A 22,980-nucleotide genomic window follows, 5' to 3' on the forward strand; every position below is an offset into this window, starting at 1 on the left:
TCTGTGAGCAATCTGGAGCTTACCTATACTAGCAACCCAGGGATAGTTTTTAAATACAAAGCTACTGACATATTTAACACTTCACACATAGGATGGATGCCTTAATTCACTGTATTTTATTATAACCAGTTTCATCAGCTTTTTGTTAATCTTTAATAATTTCAGTTATTAATTTTAAGGGACAGTGCAGTGACCAAAGAAAGTAAATCGTTTTTACAAAGAGGAGTTTGCACGAAGGATCCCAAGCTCCAGGAAAGGGAATATCTCAGGAAGTCCTTACCCAGATAAAATGTTTTCATTTTAATTTAGTGAATTTATCAATTGTTTCTTTTGGTTTTGAGTGTGTGTGTGTGCTTTTTTTTTTTCTTTGCATCATTTCAGCTATCGTTCTCTGCTGTTAAAGAAATATATTTTCTTATGTATTCTTTTAATATTTTAAAAGTCTCTTCACATTTTTTTGTATAGTGTTGAAATTGGATTTGGAGAATAGTACAGTTCTATTTTATTTTTTTCATACTGCTAACCAATTGTTGTGACACTGTTTATTGAATATTCCATCTTTTCCCCATTGAATTGAAATTCTATGCTGCCATACACAGAGCTTTCATACATGCACAGACGTATTTCTTGGTTTTCTATTTTATTTCATTGTTCTCTTCATCATCCCTGCACAAATACCATGCTGTAATTTAATTATTCTAGGGATAGGTCTTAGTAGGTTGTAAAATGAATAAATCTACTCTTTTTGTCTCTCCTTCAAAATTTCCTTGGCTGATGTTCGCCCTTTATTTTTTATCCTTTTGTTTCAATTTTTGGAATAGGCAAGTTTGGTGAAAAATCATGTGTTAAAATTTACTGAATTCACATTTACTGTAGTAATTTTTTATTTTGGTTGGGGAAGAAGTGGGTTTTTTTTATTTTTTAAATATCAAATTTATCTATCAATGAACTTTTTCAGGTTGTATAATAAAGGTTTCTACCTTCTCTTTATATGTCTTGCATTTTTTTCCTATTTCTTCACAAACTTTTATATTGCTGTAAATGGGCTTTTAAAATGTTACATTTTTCAAATGATGTTCTGTATAGTAATGTTGCTTTTTATCGTTATGTCTTCTAAGGAACTTTGATAAATTCTTATTAATTTTCATTTACAATTCTTGTAATTATATAATTTTATTTACAATATCTATACAAATAGCATCATTACAATTTCCTTTGTATTATATTTCTATTATCTAATTGAACAGGTTAGGAGCTCTCTTACAGTGCTGAATGCAAATGGTGAGTGTGGCCATTCTTATATTTTTCTTGACTTTAAAGGAACTGTTTCTCATGTTTTGCCATAGTGTACAATGTTTGTGTTAGATCATTTTATGGTAAGTATTAATTTGGGATATATATACTTTCTCAAACTACAGAAGCCCAATTTTTCTTTTCACCATTTTCTTCATAGTGAACATTATATAGAGTTTCCATTGCAATGGTTAGTTTTAGTTTCTAATGGATCAATGATGATGGAACTCATCTATTATCTATTATCTCATTCTGTATTTAATGTGGTCTTTTTTCCCCAATTTACATTGTAGTCAGCATTAAAATACCAGTAAGAAAATTCATGGATTACTTTTTAAAAAAAAATTTGGGTGGGGCACAAGGCAAGATTTGACTTTGAATCCCTCAAAATTTGATAATATTCATCTTATTAAAATTGCCTCAAGTTTCAGAATAATGTCCTTCTCTACTCTTATAAAGCTTGATTTTGACATATTTAAATATAAAATCTTATAATAACTGAAATAGCATGCTCAATTTAATTCCTAGTCTGAATCTGAAGTAAGTAGAAAATACATCTTATAAATAAAAATGCAGGTAAGCAGATATTCACATAATTGAATAGAATTTTAGAACAGTGTGACTTTCTTCACTTATAGTTGAAAAATTAGGGACTATGAAAAGATTTTTCATTTATCTGAGCTCCCACAGACAATTAATGAAGGAAACTTGCATATCTTCTTCTAGCATATAAGTTTAAAAACTTTAAGTCCCTTTGGGACTGTTTTACTATTTTACAGAAAAAATCTCTTGGTTTTCCATCTTGCAGTTTATTTCTTTGATCATCATTGCTTTCTATACCGCTATTTACTCCCATTGGTTGGTGGTCATTGTTGTTATGATTATTATCATTATGATTATGGTTTAATGTTTTACTGAAAATGTGTTATTTTATTGCAACCTTTAACACAACATAAGTGTTCATAAAACATATGTATATTTTAATGAAAAATGCATTGTAAATAACTGTGAAACTAGCATTCAGTTCAAGAAATAGAACAGTGCCATTGTCCTTCTCTGCTTCTATCTGAAATGTTATCCCTTTTCACTGAGCTAGAAACCGTGTAATAATCTAAGCCATGTGATAGTAGATTTGTTTTCTGTTAGAGTTTCACTTCCTATATATGCTTCTATAACCAATATAGTTTTGTCAGATTTTGAACTTTATAGGAAAGGATTAATACTGTACTTGCCCTTTGTACCTTGCTTCTTTTGCTTAAACTTCTGCTTTTAATATTTTGGAATGTATTTCAATTGTTGCATATAGTTGCAAATTGTAAATATCCATCATTCTATGGTGATCTGTTAATGTACTAAAATTTATCTCTATTTAATGAATGTTTAGGTTATTTCAAGCTTAAGGTCATGCAAATAAAGAACATTTTTGTGCATGTGCACAGATTTTCACTTAGATATCCTATATATATTCTGTTAGATTTACACTCACTTATTAATTCCAGGAGTTTTTTTTTTGGCCAGTTCTCCAGAATCTTCTATGTAGAGGATTATATTGTTTGCAAACAGTTTTATTTCTTCCTTCCCAATCTGTATAATTTTGATTTCCTTTTCATGTCTTATTGTGTTAGAAATATTAGGATTTCTAGTATGATGTTGTATATAGTGGTGAAAGGGAACATTCTTGCATTGTTCCCAATTTAGAGGGAAAACATCCAGTTTCACGTCCTTAAGTATGATATTAGCTGTATGCATTTTGTACATGTTTATTACCAAGTTGAGGAAGTTTTCTGTTATTATTAATTGTTTGAGAATTTTTATCATGAAAGGGTGTTCGATTTTGCCAAAAGTTTGTGTTTTTTTTCTGCATCAATTTGATACAGACTTTATTTCTTTATTAGCTTATTGATGTTATGGGACACTGATTTTCTTTTTTTTTTAAGTTTTTAAAATTGTTATTTATTTTGAGAGAAAAAGAAAGAGCAAGCAGGGAGGGGCAGAGAGAGAGGAGAGAGTGAAAATGCCAAACAGACGCTGTATTGTCCGTGCAGAGCCCAATGCAGGGCTCGAACTCACGAATCGTGAGATCATGAGCTGAGCTGGAAGATGCTTAACCGACTGAGCCACCCAGGTGCCCTGGAACACTAATTTTTAATTTTTGAAATAGCCTTGTATGCCCAGAATAATTCTCATTTGTTTATTATAAATTGTTTTAAGTGTTGCATTTGGTTTGCTAATGTTTTAAATATTCTGACATTTATGTTAAAGAGAAATATTGGTCTGTAGTTTTCCATTCTTGCAGTGTTTATCTGGTTTTGGTATTAGACTAATACTGGCCACACAGAATCAGTTAAGGAGTGTTACTTCTGCTTCTTTTTCATGGAGGAATTTGTATAGAATCAATATCATGTCCCCTTAAATGTTTGGTAGAATTCACCAACGAGACAGTTGGGTAAGTGCTTTCTTTTTTAGAAAATTGTTGATTGTTGATTCAGTATCATTAAGAAATAGAGAGTATCCCCTTATTATTCTTTTATTGTCCGTTGAAACAGTGGTGATGACCCTCTTATTTCTGTTATTAGTAATTTGTATCATCTGTTTTGTGTGTATGTTTTTGTTTTTGTATTTATTTATTTATTTGAGAGAGAGAGAGCTAGACAAAGCATGAGCAGGGGAGGGACAGAAAGAGAGGGAGTATTTGTTAAGCATTTTTTAAATTGAATTGGACAATCTTTGTCTTTTACTTTGAGTATTTACACCATTTATGTTTAAAATAATTGTTGGAATAGTTGTATTAATTTTTACAATGTTCTAATTTTTTATATTCATTGTACTTGTTCTTTTCAATTTATTAGCTGGTTTAATTTTTCTGCCTTTTCTGTTTTAATTGAACATTTTATATTATTTCATTTTCTCTCTTCTCTTAGTGTATTAATGATACTTTTGTTTAAAAGATTTTTTAAGGTGGTTTACCTAGCATTTGAAATATACATTTACTTCAAATTTAGTCCACTTTTAAATAGCACTATACTAGTTCACAACTATATGCATACCAGAGCATTCCCAATTTCTTTTTCCTATCCCTTGAAATATTTTTTTAAATTTTTTAATGTTTATTTATTTGAGAGAGAGAGAGAGAGAGAGGGAGTGAGCTACATAAAGCATAAGCGGGGGAAGGGCAGAAAGAGAGGGAGTATGTCACAGAGTCTGAAGCAGGCTCCAGGCTCTGAGACACCATCATGGAGCCTGACGTGGAGCTCAAACTCACAAACTGTTAGATCATGACCTGAACCGAAGTCTGACACTTAACCGAACTGAGCCACTCAGGTGCCCCTGTCCCTTAAAATATTGTTGACATTCATGTTACATAACTATATGTTATATTCAGGTAAAACATTTTTATGATTATGCTTTTGAAAAAAGTTATCTTTTAAATCAATTAATGAGGAAAGTACTTTTTTTTTCCTTTTCTGATGCTCTTCTTTTTTGTGTGTTGATTTAAGTTCCTGGCTTATGTTATTTTTTTCTCCCTAAAGAACTTCTTTTAATACTTATTGCAGAGCCTGTCTGTTTGTGATGAATTCAATCTTTTTTTTTTTTTTTTTGTCAGAGTAAATCTTTTTTTCCCCTTTACTTTTGAAGGCAAATGTTGCTGGATACACAATTCTACATTGGTTTATTTTTATTTACTTTTTATTTTTAAAATTTTTTTCAATGTTTATTTATTTCTGAGAGACACAGAGACATAGAGAATGAGGAGGGGAGGGGCAGAGAGAGAGGGAGACACAGAATCCAAAGCAAGCTCCAGGCTCTGAGCCATCAGCACAGAGCCTGATGCAGGGCTTGAACTCATGAATGGTGAGATCATGACCTGAGCCGAAGTCAGACATTTAACTGACCGAGCCACCCAGGTGTCCCTATATTTATTTATTTTTTAGTACTTTATGTATTTTACTCCACTTTCTTGTTATATGGTTTCTGATGAGAACCCTACTATAATTCTCACAATTATTCTTCTATAAGTAAGGTTTCTTTACCCTTTTGGTTTCTTTCAAGATTTAACCCTTTATCTTTGGTTTACTTCAGTTTGAAGATGATATGCCTAAGTAAATTTTGTTTGTTTGTTTTTCTTTCAATATTTTTTCTGTGTGATGTTCTCTTACATACCTGGATCTATAGTTGGCTGTTTTTTTTTAATAGTAGTAAAGTTTTGATCATTATTAGTTCACATATTTCTTCTTCTCCACTATCTGTTTCTTCTTCCTTTGATATTCCAATTGCTTGTGTTTCCCCTTTGAAGTTTTCCCACAGTTCTTGGATGTACTGTTTTTTCCCCACTTGTATTTTAGTCTGAATAGTTCCTATAGACCTATCTTTAAGCTTATTCATTCTTTCCTTGGCTAAGTCTCGTCTACTGATGAATGCATTAAAGGTATTAATTGTGCTAGTGTACTTTTATTTCTATCATTATTTTTTTATTTTCTTAGAGTTGCCATTTCTCTGCTTATATTATCCATCTATTCTTGCATGTTGTCTACTTTTCCTTTTATAGCTTTTAATGAATTAATCATAGTTATTTTAAATTTTCTCTCTGATAACTATAATATCTGAGTCATATCCAAGTCTTGTTCTGATGCTTGCTTTTTCTCTTCAGTCTGTGCTTTTCTTGCTTTTTTCATACCTTGCTATTTTTTTTTAATTGTATTAAACATCAGACATTTTGTACTGGATGAAAGGAATTGAAGTAAATAGATCTTCAATCTTAAGATTTATATTCATCTGGCTAGAGATGCACAGTTTTTAGTATGTACTGTAGTGTAAGTGCCAGAGTCTTTAAATTCTTCTAGGGCCTTTGTTTTTGTCTCCCCTCATACCTGTGGGCTTCTCTTAGTAATCCTTGGAAAAAGTCTCTGTCTTGCAGCTAGCTAACCAACTCTCAGTGTATTGGAACTCTGTTTTGGTGGTAGCAAGTGCAAAAAGAGAAATTGGCTATAATATTATGATTTAGTCTGTCTTTAGCTGAGGTGTGACTCTTGACTGTGCTTCACAAGTGTTTGTATGGTGTCATAGCTTTTCTCCCTCCTATCAGGTGAGTCAGAAAGGCTAAATGTGGCTGAGGTGGTTGGGGATCATTTTCCAAAGGTTTAGAAGCAGAACAAGGCTGTGGTCAAATCTTTTCCTTTGAAGAATATGCCTTTTTTATGGAGAATGATCAGGATGTACTTAAAAAGGGTTACTTTCCCCTTCCTCCTGGCAGAAGCATAAGGGGATTTTTCTTCTCTTTTCTCTCTGAGTTCATGGTGGATCTATGGAGGTAAAACCCATGAATGTGGGGGGTCTTAAAAGGCTGTGACTTCACTCTTACTCTCATCTTTCAGCTGTGTATCAAAATTACTATTAAATTGTTCCTTACAATTTATGGTTGTAACAGCTTCTGCTCAAGGTAAGTATATATATGTTGGCTGTGTCTTTCTGGCTGTACCTGGTTTTCTGGATTTCATGGTGGCAGTTTTTCTTGTGAATTCAGTTCTCTAATTGGCCTAAGAAAAGTCACTGACGTTTTGTTTGTTCAGCTGTGTTTATCTTATAAGGACTGGAGTGACAACCTCCAAATATGTGGGAGCAGAAACCTTTTCATTTTTTTTAATTTTTTCCCAGCTTTGCTGAGATATAATTGACATATTGTGTTAATTTAAGATGCACAATGTGATAATTTGATACACATATATAATGTGAAATATTTACCACACAATAGAGTCAGTTGTTATATCCTAAAAGACTTCCTTTGGCATTTCCTTTATTGTGGGTAGGTTGATATACCTTGTTTTTGTTTATCTGAAAATGTCTTCATTGTTTTTTATATATAAAGGCCTGCTAACATTTGAATGCCATTTTAGTATTATAACTGAAAGAAATTGACACCTTGTTTATTATGAAATATTACTCTTAATTTCTGTTATTATTTGTTCTGAAATTTATTTTGAATGATATTACTAGAGCCTCTAGCTTTCTTTTGATTAGTATTTACATGATCTATCCTTTCCACCTTTTTGCTGTTATCTGTTTGTATTCTCAGATTTAAAATGGCTTTCTTTTAGAAGACATATTGTTGGTTCTTGTTTTTATATTCAATTTGATAATTTCTGTCTTTTAATTGCAGCATTCATACTATTAACATTTCAAGTGATTAGCAATATGATTGAGTTTTAATTTTCCATTTTTCTGTTTATTTTCTTTCAAAAAGATTTTTTTAATGTTTATTTATTTTTGAGAGAGAGACAGAGCATGATCAGGGGAGGGGCAGAGAGAGAGGGAGACAGAATCTGAAGCAGGCTCCAGGCTCTGAGCTGTCAGCATAGAGCCTGATGCTGGACTCAAACTCAGGAACCAAGAGATCATGCCCTGAGCTGCAGTCGGATGCTTAACCTGCTGACACACCCAGGTGCCCCTTGCTGTTTGTTTTCTATTTGTGTCATATATCTTTGGTTCAAATTTTTCTTCTTTTCCTGCTTTCTTTTAGAATAATTGAGTATTTTTATTATTCCATTTTATTTTACTTATTAGGTTGTATAGTTCTATCTCTTTGTTTTATTTTTTCAGAGTTTGTTCTAGGGTTTATAATATACATCTTTAATGTATCAGAGTTTACCTTTAAATTATACCATATTGCCCATCTACCATCTCACATATATAGTGGTTTGTGCCCATATTTCTACTCTGTCTTTTGTCATTGTTGTCATATTATACTTCTCCACATAGATAGAACTCTATCTATGTGGAGAAGTAAAATATGACATATACTCTGCATGTGTAAAGTAAAATAAACTCGACAATATAGGATTATTATTTTTAAACATTCAATTTCATTTTAAGGAGATAAACAATGAGAAAAATACTTTCACATTACCCCCATATTTACCATTTACATAACTTCATTCTATCTAGTATCAGTTTCCTTTTATCTCAAGAAAAATTTTTTATATAAGTGCACAAATGATGAATTTGTCAGTTTCCATTTGTTCTAAAAGTATTATTTTAAAGTTATTTTTGTAATGCTAATTTTACATATTTTTTTATTACTTTGAAGATCTCTCCACTCTTTTCTTTCTGAACTCTTTCCTTCCATATTGATTTCTGAAGGAGTGTACTCTCATTTTTAGAATTGTGTTCCTCTGTATGTAATGTCCATGTTTTTCTAGCTGTGTTTTCATCAGTGTTTTGCAGAAAATTGATCAAGTTATGCCTTGGTGTAGTTTTTTTAGATTTCTTCTGTTTGGTGTTGGTCGAGCATCTTCCATATGTCAGTTTATTTGTTGTTTTTTATTTTTAATTTTTTTCATGTTTATTTATTTTTGAAAGAGAGAGACAGAGCGCAAGCAGGGGAGGGGCAGAGAGAGAGGGAGACACAGAATCTGAAGCAGGCTCCAGGCTCTGAACTGGCAGCACAGAGAGCAACGTGGGGCTTTAACCCATGACCTGAGCCGAAGTTGGATGCTCAACCGACTGAGCCACCCAGGCACCCCATTTGTTTTTTAAAATAATCTTTGGAAATAGGTCAGCCATAGTTTTGTCAAATTTCTTTCTTGCTCAGGAACTTTCCTAGGATTCCAACCTCAAATATGTTAGCTTGCATGGTAGTCTTACAGGTCACTGATGATCTGAACTTTATTTTTTTTTTCATTTTTGTTTTTGTTTATCTTATTGTTTCTGTTGTTAGAATTTTTCTCCATGTGCTCTATTTTGTATAGCTTTCATTACTAGTGTCTTCACATACACTCCAAATTTCTTCTACGGTGTCTAATCTGCCAAAAATATCATCTTCTGTTGTTTTTCTTTTAATATTTTTATTATTTATTTTTGAGAGAGAGAGAGAGACAGCACAAGCAGGGGAGGGGCAGAGAGAGAGGGAGACACAAAATCTGAAGTAGGCTCCAGGCTCTGAGCTGTCAACACAGAGCCCGACCTGGGGCTTGAACTCACAAACCCATGAGATCATGATCTAAGCTGAAGTCAGACAACCGACTGAGCCACCGGGCGCCCCTGTTGTTGTTTTTGTTTTGATACTGTATTTTTCATATTTAAAAGTTCCCCACGATCTGTTTTGTATATCTTCCATTTGTCTTCTCATCATTTTTTTCCTCTACCTTTTTGAGCATATGGAACATCTTTATTGTAACTGTTTTAATGGCTTTGCTATTTTCATCATGTCTTTTGTTTGTACATCTTTTTCTATTGATTGAGTGTTCCTGGTTTAGGGTTATATTTTCTTGTTTCCTTGCATTCCTGATATTTTTTTTCATGGAAGCCAGATACAATAAACTGTATGTTGTTGTTTGCTGGATTCAATGCGATCCTTTGTACAAAACTGTTGTATCATATTTTTATACTTTTTCTAGTTGTTCAAAAGGTTAAAGGTGTATTAGTCCCATTTACTTCGTCATAGCTGGAGGTAGAAATCTCTATTTTTACCTTAATTTTTGATGTAAAACTTACTAGGCATAGTATTTTAAGTTTGTGGATGTTTTGTTTCATTTCATTGTTTTCTCATTGTTATTTTTTTGTTTTTCTTTGAAGAGAAAACTTACATTTTCTCTTACTGGTGTTTAGATGTTCTCCCTGTGTTTGTTTTATGTATTTTTTTTTTATGATGCAATGAAGTGAGGGTTATGGACTGAATGTCTTCTCCCCAAAATTTACATGTTGAATCCCTAACCCCAAGTGTGATGGTATTTGGAGATGAGTCCTTTGGAAAGGAATTAGGTTTACATGAGGTCATGAGGGTAGTGTTCTCATGATGGGATGGGATTAAGGACTTTATATGAAGAGACAACAGATACAGAAATTTTGCTCACTCTGAGACTGGCAAGCCAGGAGATACTCCACCAGACCATGAAGGCAGTCTCATCTTAGACTTCCAGCCTCCAGAACTCTGAGAAAATAAATTTCCATTGCTTAAGGCACAAAGTCTTTGGTGTCTTGTTATGGCAGCCTGAGTAAATTAAGACAGTGAGTTATACTTTTTTTTTTTTTAATTTATGATACTAGGGTTCATAGGTTTTCTTGAATCTCTTGATACTTTTTATCATATTTAAGAAATATTGCTCCTGTATCCTTGAATATTGCTTCTTCTCTGTTGTCTGGAAGACAGTTATTCTGGGACTCCAGTTACATGATGGTGTATCTGGTCACCATGTTCCATATAGCTCTTATTTTTTTTTTTTTTAATGTCTATTTATTTTTGACAGAGAGACAGAGATAGCATGTGAGTGGGGGAGAGACAGAGTGAGAGGGAGACACAGAATCTGAAGCAAGCGTCAGGTTCTGAGCTGTAAGCACAGAGTCCAGTGAGGGTGTGGGGCTTCAACTCACGAACCGCAAGATTATGACCAGAGCCGAAGTCAGGCACTTAACCGACTGAGCCACCCAGGTGCCTCTGGCTCTTATTTTTCTTTTCTGGATTCCTAGTCATCATTCCTCTTAATATTTAATCCAGATATTTTCTTCCAATTTAGTTTTCCAAATTTTTGGTTTTTCTTTCAAAATGTTTAATTTCCATCTATTGAGTTTTAAATTTTGGTTCTAGAATTTATGTTTGAAGTTTTTAGTAAGTTCTAGTTTTCTTGCATAATCCTAAATTTTTTCACTTAACTTCTAGTTCATAGTAAGTAAATTTATTCAGTGACCTGTGAACTGTTTGTGTATTTTCTCTTTTAAGGGTGTGAGTATTGGTTTTGTTAATATTTTTTTTTCTTGGTTTTTTTTTTCCTATTCAATTAATTTCAGTGTCTGGCAACTGATGAGCTTTATATCTTTTGTAATTGTGTCTTTTACTTTTTTCTGTGCAAATATTGCCTTCTTATTTGGCTGCTTATTTTTTTTAAATTTGCTCCAATTATTGGATATGAAAAATTCTGAAAATAATTTGAGTGTGTAGATGATATCTCAGTAGATGAAATCACATGCAGGATGTACTTTTGCTAGAAAATCCAAGTAAAGTGAGGGATGTTCACTACATTCCAATTAAGGTTTGGCGTTAGTCCTTCTGAGGACCATTGTATTTGTAGTTTGTAGCTTGCACTTGTTCTTAGATGAAGCCCTGCCCTTGTGTGTAGATGAAACTCTTCTTCATTCCAGTTAAAATTCTTGGATGTTTAACTACAGCCATTCATTCCCACTTGGAAATCCCTAGCTGGTGGGTTTTGTTTTTTTTTTTTTTGCTTCAAGCACTGGAACTCTCTAAAGTTATGTTCAGCATTGTGTCACAGTCTTCTATTTCACTATAGAATCAGAAATTTCCTTTAGGATTATAGTGACCCAGCTGTTTGATTCACTTTGGGGGCACAGTGAAGAACTTTGCATTTCATCTGGATCTTTTCACAAACTTTCACTACCTTGATCACTGTAAGCAGATATACACATAGACACACCCACTTTTTTTCTAGAGAGTTAGTTCATATCAAGGTAGTCATTGTCAAAATGAGAATTCACAGTAGAGTTTTACATTTTGATATGGCATCTAGAATATTCACTGAGCTTTCCTTTTTATTTAAATAATAAATATCTGGGAGTGCCTGGGTGGCTTAGTTGGTTGGGCGTCCGACTTCGGCTGGGTCATGGTCTCGCGGCTTGAGGGTTCGAGCCCAGCTTCAGACTCTGTGCTGACAGCTCAGAGCCTGGAGCCTACTTCTGATTCTGTGTCTCCCTCTCTCTGTGTCTTTCCCAACTCACACTCTCTCTGTCTCTCTCTCTCTCTCTCAAGAATAAACATTAAAAAAAAATTTTTTTAAATAATGTATCTGTAGATTTTATGTATTTTCTACTCCCAAGTATACTAAAATTTATGGACAATGACAGCTTTGTTTTGTCCTCTACAATTCTTATTTATTCTTTTTTTTCTTATCTTACTCTGATAGATAAGTATCTAGTAAAATTTTGAATAGAATTGGTAATAGAAAACATCATTGTTCTTTATTTTAAAAAACACATTAAACATTTCACTGTAAATATTATGTGTGCTGTTCTCTAATCTTGATCTGCCAATAATATTTTTAACCTTAATAATTAGTGTACATCATCCATCATTTTTTTTCAACATCTGCTAAGATCACTTCATGATTTCATAATGTCTAAATAGCTTTACATTCCTGGGATAAAACTCTATTGGCCATGGTATGTGATCCTTTTTATGTTTTATTGAATCTGATTTACTAATATTTTTCTTGAGATATTTACATCTGTGTTTATGAGTGAGATTTTCCTATAAACATCTTTTATCATATGCTTAATGTAATGTTATTTCATAAAATGCTTTGGGGTAATATCCCTTCCTTTTATATTTTCTGAAAGTGTTGGTATAGGATTAGAGTTATTTCTTTTTAAAAGCTGGGTAGAATTTAACATTATTATGATATCTAAGCCTGGAATTCTCATTGTGCGAAGATTTGGAATTACAGATTTCACTTCTATAGTGATTACAGGAATATTCAGGTTTTTCATTTCCATTTAAATTAGTTTTGAAATATATATTTTTTTCTAGGAGCTAATACATTTAAGTTAAACTAAAAATTTTATTCTTTATGTATGTGTGATATACTTTTATTATTTTTATGTCTGCATCTTCAGTAGTATTATTTTCTTTTTTCTTCCTGGTCTTGGGTATTTGCACTTCTGTATTTTCATTTTTAATTTTACCAGTGAACTGTGAACTGTTTGTGTATTTTGTCTTTTAAAGTTTAACTATTGGTTTTGTTGATATTTTCTCTGGTATGCGTGCTTTCTATTCAACTAATTTCAGCTTTCATCACAATTATTTTCTTCCTGCTACTCCTCATGATTTGTTTTGAGGAATTTTTTCTAACTACTGAAGTTGGATTATTTTATTTTATTTTTGCTAATTAATTTTCAACCTTAGTTCCTAAGTAGTATGTAAATATAAGGCCAACCTTTCATTAATTTGTTTTAAGTACTAATTTAGTTGGAACACATTGTTGATGTATAGTATTTTCACCAACATTCAGTTCAATATATTTTCTTATTTACATTTTGTTTTGTAAATGGATTATTTAGGGACATTTCTTATCTTGTAACAGTTACAACTGATTTAAAGTTTCATTAATTTTGGTCAAGAACCATAGTCTTTCTGATTCTAGATTAAAATGTGTTGAGACTTTATCTTGTGGACTAATATATAGTCAAATTTTTAAATGATCCATGAATGCATGATATAACTATTTTATTATTGTTGGGTGTTATGTACATTACATATATTCATTGGATTCACCTGTTCACTATTTGATCAAATCTATATACATTTTGTGTTTTCCTTTATATTCTGTCAACAAAGATATATTAAAATCCACAGATACTGTTTTGTTTTTAGTTATCTCTCCACATAAATTGGCAAAGTTTTGCTCTCTGTATGAGAGCCTCTGTTGAGGCTATGCTCTTTGGTGTAAATAGATTTAAAGTGTTTTGGCCTCCAGATGAATTAAAATTTTTAACTTTATGAGCCAACTTATTACCTGTATTATGTTTTTGCCTTAAAGCAATCTTTTGATTACCTATTTTTAAAATGTCTTTTAGAAATCATTTTAACTTTATTGAGATTATAGTTTAGATGTTCAGTAGGCCACTGCTTATAAAATACCTCAAGAATAATTTGGAGATAAAGTGATAACAGATCTGTCATGATAATTTTCTCTAGAAATGTAGATGATCACGTGTGATTATCTACCTGTCTCATGAGCATAACGGATTTCTCTGCCTGTAAGGAGTGACCAGTCATCTTCAATAATAAAGTGATATCAACTGGTTATAATAGGTAATAATGATTAAACTATGCATATGGTGTGTTGTCATTTGAGATCAACATTTGTTTCACTTAATTTTTTCCCAAATATTTACTCAATTCTGATATGGGTCATAAAAATTTTTAAGACTAATTGATACTTAGATTGGTACTTTTTGCCACAATCATTTCATTTTAAAAATATTTCCTGTCAACAGTGTCATTGAATATCTGTCTTGGTTTATTACTGATAAAAGTGCCTTTGGCAATTCTGTCTTTCCATTACGAGGTTTATTACATCCCAATTTTCAGGTCATATTGCTGAAAGAGAGGAGATATCCATCCTTTATTAGAGGATGGAGTTGACCATTCTTTATTCAAAGGTGAGGCTATCCTGAAAATTTATTTATGGTAGATAAGGCTTCTGAGTATCACTCATTAATAAATGATTACTGCTGTGTCTAGAACTTAAGATATCATAAAAAGTATGCCAATTCCTTAACTTTGGTTATCAAAATGGTAGAACAACAATTAAGCTTTTGCAGCAAGTATGATATATGTAAATGCATTCAAAAATTTATGTAAAGCATTATCAAACACACAGGTTTGATATGAGTCAGACTTTCCTCCATTCTCTAGGATATACAAAAATCCCATGCTTAATAATGAATATATATTTAATTTTGAAATAGCTTTCTTCTGAGAAAATTTTATAATACTATAAATTTTGTAATATGATTTTACTAGAAAAGACCACATTATTTGCCCACATAATGGTGCATTTTTTTGTTGTCTCTAATGCTTGAATATTTATTCAAAAGATCCGATGGGTTTCGACACAAGACCCCTGGCTTCACGTAGGGTGACATTAAAATCCATTGACCAAATTGGAGCATTTTTAGCTGGACAAATGTTAACCCAATCAGTATTCTGAGGCAATGGGTATCAACTGGGACTCACCCAAACATAACCATAATATGCAGTCACCCTACTCCTAAGGTATAGATTAGAACTAGATGATCATAGCGTCCAAGGATGATCCTGCCAATGAGAAATGTGGATCGAGCACAAAGAAGGTTGGTGACTCATTACTTTCTAACCAGAGATTTTTGCTATCAATTGTTTATTTATTTATTTTTATATAATATCCATCCGAATGTCCCAAATGCTTCTCAACTACATGATATCTGTAATTGAATTTATCTTTGAAAATCTACTGCCTTTGTATTCCTTTGCCACAGCCAGATACAGGAGAGTTATTATGGATTTCTTTTGTCACCTACTTCTATCATTAATCTGTCACCAACTTTATTGATTTTACTCATCGTTCTCACTTTCACTGCTTTGGCTCTGTCATATCAAGTCTCATATTTATAAATATGGCCCTCTCCGGAATGGTATTCTTGTCTGTGGTCTATCCCTGTAACTGTGTTACCAGAGTTTTATTCCTAACATGACTATTCAAGTCATGACCCATGTGAGAAGAATATAATCACTTCCTAGAGATTTCAGGAAATTTCAAACTCTCTATGCCAGGAGCTGCAGTTTACTCATAACTCTACTTCATTCATGCCCCGTCTCTGACCATTTCTCTTTCTTGTGTATTTGCTTTGTTTGATAATACTAGGGTCTTCAAAATTCCTGCCTATCATATGATATTTCAATAGAAGACTGATGTTGTAATTTTCTAAGAATGTAATTTTGTCTGATTGTAATAGTTAAGTGTGATTACTGTAAAAATGCATAAAAATATGAGGAAAATATAAATAATTCATAGACATTACTCAGATATTATAACTGTTAAAATGTTTAGTGAATGTCCAATATTCTATATTTTTATAAGTTTATGGATTTGAATACATATGGTAGGTAAATAAGTAAATTTATTGAAATTGTATTTTATGTAGAGTTTCAGATTTTTATCATGAATTAATCTGGCTTATGAGCATTTCCTCTACATTATTTAATATTCTTCAAAAAAAGCTTTTAAAAAGGCTGAGTAATATTTTCTTTGTGCATACCTTAGGAAATTTAACCTTTGCTATACTTTGAATATTTTAATATATCACATCTAATTTTGTTTGCATCTCTATTTAATTAGAGAGTAATTAAGGATCATTTTACTAGATGTTATTATATCAGTATATATTCTACAATACTATATATCATAGAGTTCCACATGACCCTCTCTGGAATATTGCCCTAGTTAATAGCCTCATAAGCATCTGACTGCTGTATTTCTTGCTTTAAGTATGTTCACTAAACAGACACTTCCAAATATTTTTCAATTAGGTATAGAAGATAATAATTTCTTAGTATTTTTCTATGCCGTAATCATTAAAGATTTTGAGTGTAATTCTAATATTTTACTATTTTTTGTTTCATTTATTTCCTTATTAAAAAAATAATTTTCCTTAGATTCATTACTAAGAGAGCCTTTCCTTGTGTAATTGTTGTAAATATTTTCCTAATTATTTACCAATTTTTTTTTCTGGTGGTTTTTAATGTACTGAATTTCAAATATGTATTAAATCAAATGTGTCAAATTTTTGGTAAGTTTAGATACGTTATGCATGGAAATTTCTTATTTTTCATGAGGTTAATAAACCGTGTTTCCTTATAGATTTTTATGGGTTTTTAAAATATTTTTTTAATATTACTTATTTTGAGAGAGAGAGATAACACCAGCAGGGGAGGAGAAGAGAGAGAGAGGAAGAGAGACAGAATCCCAAGCAGGTTCTGCACTATCAGCACAGAGCCTGATGCAGGGCTTGAACCCACGGACTGTGACCTGAGCCAAAATCAAGAGTCTGATGCTTAACCAACTGAGGCACCCAGGTGCCCCTAGATTTTTATGGTTTTTAAAATATTTATCTATTTGGCCAGGTGCTATGAAATATGATAACCAGCTGGATTATTTTCTCAGGATTTAAACAGATTTTTCAGTGCCATTTATTAGTGAATATTAACACCTCTCTGTTTTGTGATGATTTAAAAATTTTGTATTCAGGTTTCATCATTGCACTATATTTTTATTTATTAACTGGTTGGTGCTTTTGATAGCATTGTTCAATTTTAAGTTTGTATAAACTGCTAGTATTTTTTTAAGTTTATTTTGATAAAAAGAGAGGGGGAGAGAGAGAGAGAGAGAGAGAGAGAGAGAGAGAGAGAGGAGGGGGAGGGGCAGAGATAGAGGAGAGAGAATCTAAAGCAGGCTCCACACTGTCAGCACAGAACCCAAAGGAGGGCTCGATCCCACAAACTGTGAGATCATGACCTGAGCCAAAACCAAGAATTGGTAGCTTAACCAACCGAGCCATCCAGGTGCCCCAACTTGCTAGTATTTTTTAATATCCTATTGGAAAAGTGTTGTCATTATTTTTCTTCTCGTTTTTCTTTTCCTTTTTTCTCTTCTCTTCTCTTCTCTTCTCTTCTCTTCTCTTCTCTTCTCGTTTCCTTTCGTTTCCTTTCGTTTCCTTTCCTTTCCTTTCCTTTCCTTTTCTTTTCTTTCCTTTCCTTTCCTTTCCTTTCCTTTCCTTTCCTTTTATTTTCTTAATAGTTTCTTATCTAAGCGGGACTCAGGGTGCCTGCTTGGGATTCTCTCTCTCCTTCTCTCTCTGCCTGTCCTCTGCTTGCTCTCTCTCTCTCAAAAAAAAAAAAAAAATTAAATGAGAATCTTTATACTTCTCTACTTAGAATTTGTTAAATTTCCCTCCAATGCAAAGTTTTGGATTTTACAATGTAAGTGACTATATGTAAATTATAAAAATTACCTATCTATCATCTTTGAGAAAACTGACATCCCAAGGTATTCATTTGTCCCACTCAAATTTTCTTCATTTTATAGTTTAAATATTTCTTATAAGAAATCTATACTTCAGCTGATATACCATACACCTGTCACTGGTCAGTTTTAAAATTTACTATGTTTACATTTTTTGTTTTTTAAGGCTTCTTGCTTTTCCTGATCTTCTTAAATGTATTTTAATTTTTCTTTCATTGTTTAGGTTTTCACATCTTCATTTCTGATAATCGACATTTTTCACAAATGATTTTCTTATCTATGTCCTGCTTCATCCCAGACTTTCTGCTTGCCCTCTAAGCCTGCTGCAAAGTGTTATACTGGGACCTCCCTTACTTGCTCATCTGGTTGGAACAATGGATCAGCTTGTTCCTTGGACCATAGATTTTACTCTTTCTTGCTTTACTCACTTTATTGCAGCCATTTTCAAATGCTTCCTGGGAAAGTTTTTAGCGAGGAAATCTTGGTGAGTTCCATGTCTGAAAACATTCCTCCTTAATTTGTAGGTTGGCTCTAAGGCAATGTTCCACTTCTTGCTTGCGCTGATGTTGCTGATTAGAAGCCAACACTGATGTGGCATGTCTTCATTTTTCCTTCTCTAGAAACTTTAAGAACTGCTTAATTTATTCATTCAGAAAATAACTAGTTACTAGGTGCTATGTTCCATTTTGTGTACTCAAGATAGGGTAGTGAGAAAATTCAACAAATTCCTGTTGTCACATAGTTTACCCTAGAGCTGGGAGAGAAAGACTAGCAAATTCCTAATGAACAGTGCTAGGGATATAGCTTTTGACATGCTTGTGTTTGGCATTTAGCAGGCCCCTTCAACTAGAAATTTTTTAACCTTAAGCAATAGGAATTCTCTTGCCTAAATGTTGAATGATTTAATTCACTAGTTTCTCTTTCCTGAAACTTTTCGTTAGAGGGTAAACTTCTCTGTTAAATTTCTATCACTTTTACACCTATTACCATATTGTCTGCATTTTGTTTTGTCCAAACATTTGGGTATGTTCATTGATTATATCATATAATCCTATTGATTTTCATTTGAACATATTGTATGCATTCATTATTGTCTCTTACTGTTCACTTATAATGCTATCATACTGATTTTTATACACGTAACATTTATTTTAATCTTTTGGAGGCTACTAATTGAGGATTTCTTTGACATGTGGCCCTTTTTCATTATAGTTACCTTCTATTCCTTTTTTGTCTGGTGTTTATTTTAGCTTGCTTTCTGATTTTCCTTGGATGATCTGGAAAACTTAGTTGTATGTTCAGATTTTAAAATGAAGTATAATTCCAGTTGGGAGCATTGCTCATGATCCAAGCTTATTGACTAGTGAACTTAGCTTGAGGGTAAGTAGATAGATTGCTGGCTATGGCCCTGGGTAAAGAGACCACTAAATATCAGAATATGAACATCTTTGCTGTAGAGTACAAATAACCAAAAAACTCTTCTAATCCTTATAGAGTTAATTATCTTCATTTTAGGAAAACTCTTACCATTTTTTTTGCCTGGAGAGTTGCAGAGTGGATTCCTTCCAGGCACAGCAGTGTGTGTGTGTGTGTGTGTGTGTGTGTGTGTGTGTGTGTGTTTGCTAGGGTAAGAGGACAACATTACTGAACCAAGGAAGAATTCACAATTATTGCCTTTGTTTTCTACTCTATATTTCATTGTCCATTGCACCTAGCATTTCCTGGTATAACTTCTTTTGGAGTGGTTCTGAAGGGCTGCTTGCTTCTGTCTTCATTTATTAGAATCCCTCCATTCTACCTGGATTCATAGATGTTACATCTCTTTCATCTACATTTTTTTCCCTGCTATATTTGTTAAAACATGTTTTCTGCTCATGGTTTCAGACTTTAAACATGTTTTCCTCCTCATTGTAAATACATTTCTTTTAAAATCAATTTACTATCAATTTTATGATAAGACACTTGAGGAAGTAAATGCATATGGTTAGTGTTAGTCTCTTCCTGGATTTGGAAGTTGGGAAAGTGTGGCTCTTGCTGCTCTTGGCATTGTCATTTTACAATTTTTTAAGTGATGGCTGGTGTTTGTGCCCTACACATACATCTTTTTTAAAACATAATTGAAGGAAATGACAATCTCTGGCTATGAATTAGAGTCCATGGAATGGAAAGGAAAGAAATGAAACATTTGCTCATTTTTAATTATTTGTTAGATCCTGGACAAAGTATTGCATTTAACTAATAGCAATCCTGTGATCATGTATTATTGTTACTGGCTACAATTCTCAACAATTCCAAAATCTGACACATTAATGGTGTGCCATGTGGCCCATTTAAAATATGAAGTTATATTAGATTCTATAATTATTTTTTTCTGCATCCTTCCATCTCTTCCCAACCAGCTGCCACCAAATTGGAAAGTCCTAACGGGCGGGATTCATTTGTGATTAATATTGTAGTTTCTTGAAATCCTCATTAGAGTTAGGAACAACGAAAAATTTTCAGCAACTGTCCTTAGGTAAAAAGTAGTTAATAATTTAGTATTTTGTCCCCTAGTTGTGGACTTCCTCAAATTTAAGTAACCTGAGACTAGAAGTGAGGAGTTTGCATCTATGTAGACATTATCTAATGTTATACTTTTTTTAAAGAAATGGTACATTCTGGTAATCACTTCTCAGTGTAAATATTTACTAATAATTGAATGAGCATATTTAATAATTAAACAAAAATGTATAAGCAACTTCTCTATGCCCAATACATTAGACAACTAGAGATATAGGCTTTCCAAATAATATCAATATCCTTGTTTAGTATGAATTTAACTGTACTCTATATAAAAATGAGATGCAAACTAAAGTCAATAACTCATTAACAATGAGAATAGTATTTTAAAATGTCTAAATATAAAAATAAGTTGTAGAGGAAAACATCTACAATAAATGAAATAAAAAATTAGATGCTGTGTCCCTCCTAATTCGTAAGAGTCCCCTAAGGAAAAGACTGCAGTGTTTATTCAGAGAAAATTGTGGAAAAATCAGTGGTACTGCCAAAAGTGCTCAAGAAAGAGGAGATTTCTCCTTTAAAAAATGTGAATTCTTAATAGAAAGACCCAAAAGAGAAAGAGGAAAATTCAAGCACTTCTTGACTTCTGAGTCAAATATACATATTTGGTATTTAAATACAATTTTTAAACTTTTCAGTAAACTATAGCAAAGTTCATACTGCACTTTTGTATTGATATCTAATGGCATTATCTCTGTATAGCTAACAATATCAGATATCAATATTCAGTAATACACATGTGGGAAGATTGGTAATGGAGCAGGGAAAAAAAACCCTGATTTTGGAATCGAATACAAATTAAATATGGTCTCTGTAAATGCTGAACAAAAGTCTCCAATCACTCAGTATCTGCATATGAAAAATGCAAGAGCAATCCCTTAAAAAGTTATTGTGAGGATTAAGAACATGTATGTTTGTAAAGAACTGAATAGATACCTGATTAATGATAGGGATGCAACTAGTGATAGCTAAAACCCTGCAAAGATATTTATGTCTTTTTCTTCATTCTTCCTTCCAAAATCAATATTTATTAAGAATAGTGAACTTCAGTCATCACACCCACCTACAGCTACACACATCTTAAAATACAAGAACCCTTGTTCTTACACTCAAAATGTTCTTTTCCATTATTATTGACAGTCACTTCAGAGTTTTCTGAACTTCAGGTTTTCTGTGCTCCATCACTGGTCTCACTTTTCCAGTTTTCTCCCAAACCCACTTTCTCCTCTACATGATGGGTCCTTGAGGAGCCTAACACTCACAGGGTGTGCTCATCATCCTGGATGTTGGGGCAGCTGAAGCACCATACAGAGTGTGTCTGAGATGGTAAATAGGTTTTATCTCACCGTGCCAACTTTGAATGACTAGTAGTAACTGCATAAATTGCTCTGCTGAGAAGGAGAGAACACTCTAAAACCTTCGGGAGGAAAGCATTTGCCAGAGAGAGGGAGGGAGGGGGGTTGTCTTACCTGAGGTCGTTGACATCCCCACATGTAGTGCTTGCCCTGAAATTATGGTGAAAACAAGGAAGTGGGAGGGACCTTACCCAGAGTGAAGAAGCAGAATGAGAATGGGCTTTAAATCCCCAGAATAGGGAAAGAGGGGGAGTCATGTGGTGAAGAAATGAGATGAGATGAAATGGCATTAAGATGGAAATACTTGAGGACTGATTTTCTGCATCATTCCACCCCTTTTGAACCATCCCTCAGCTGTATTAGATTGCTAATAGTCAGCCTTAACCATAGTAAAATTTAATAGTCTAGCACAACATTTTCTTAGCCTTGAGTTTTCAGGTCCTTAAGTTCTAATTGCAAAATGAGAATCTTTGCTTCCAGGAAGAAAATTTTAGGCTAAAGTCACAGTGAAGATGATATGCACAGGGAGCAATTCTTTTTATCCTTCCTTGCAAGTAACTTTAGTCTCCGAAACATATAATTTTTTGATATATCAGTGTTTACATTGCTTAATCAAGTGTATACAGTGGAAAGATGGTATCTGAGAAGGACCAAGAATTATTTGGCACTGAGATGGGGATAGAAGACAAAAGGAGAGGGACTTGGATATTATTACAGACAAACTTTAACACCACTTAATTTGGGGGGTGTATCATCCTTTCTTGTTTGTGTTCTGGGTATAGAAAATAAATTTTATAACAGTATTTCATTTTCTAGGATGCCTGACTGGCTCAGTTAGGTAGAGCATGTGATTCTGGGCCACATGGTAGAGCATGTGATTCTGGGTCTCAAGGTCATGAGTTTGACCCCACGTTGGGCATGGAGCCTACTTAAATAGATTAAATGTTTTGAAAAAAGTATTTTTATGTCCTACTCAATATAAGTGTGCCTTAGTAGTGGTGTCAAGTCAAAGTGACACTTTTAAGTGATACACGCCTTCCCCCAATAATAGAACTGAACAAACAAACAAACAAACAAATAAACAGTACTGGAAAGCAATTAGCAGTTTCCAAACAGCATGGTGTTCTTTGTATGTAAAGAAGTTTATTTAACTAGTTTATTTAACTAGTAAATTAAAACATATATGAATTATCACCAGAACAGACATC

At 32.9% G+C, this 22,980-nt stretch overlaps 1 protein-coding gene across 6 annotated transcripts in view; it reads left to right on the plus strand.

Moving 5' to 3' along the window:
- LRFN5 (leucine rich repeat and fibronectin type III domain containing 5) overlaps positions 1-22,980 on the plus strand; it is a 249,238-nt gene that overhangs the window by 135,162 nt on the left and 91,096 nt on the right. Inside the window, exon 3 of one of the 6 annotated variants that reach the window (XM_019426076.2) lies at positions 1,248-1,281. The exons of the other annotated variants lie outside the window; for them this stretch is intronic. The gene's annotated coding sequence lies outside the window, so the exon portion shown is untranslated. The remainder of the gene's footprint in view (positions 1-1,247; positions 1,282-22,980) is intronic. 6 annotated transcript variants of the gene reach the window in all.

The sequence above is a fragment of the Panthera pardus genome, unplaced genomic scaffold (genome assembly GCF_024362965.1).
Source record: "Panthera pardus isolate Hobbes unplaced genomic scaffold, ASM2436296v1 HiC_scaffold_24, whole genome shotgun sequence".
NCBI lineage: Eukaryota > Metazoa > Chordata > Mammalia > Carnivora > Felidae > Panthera > Panthera pardus.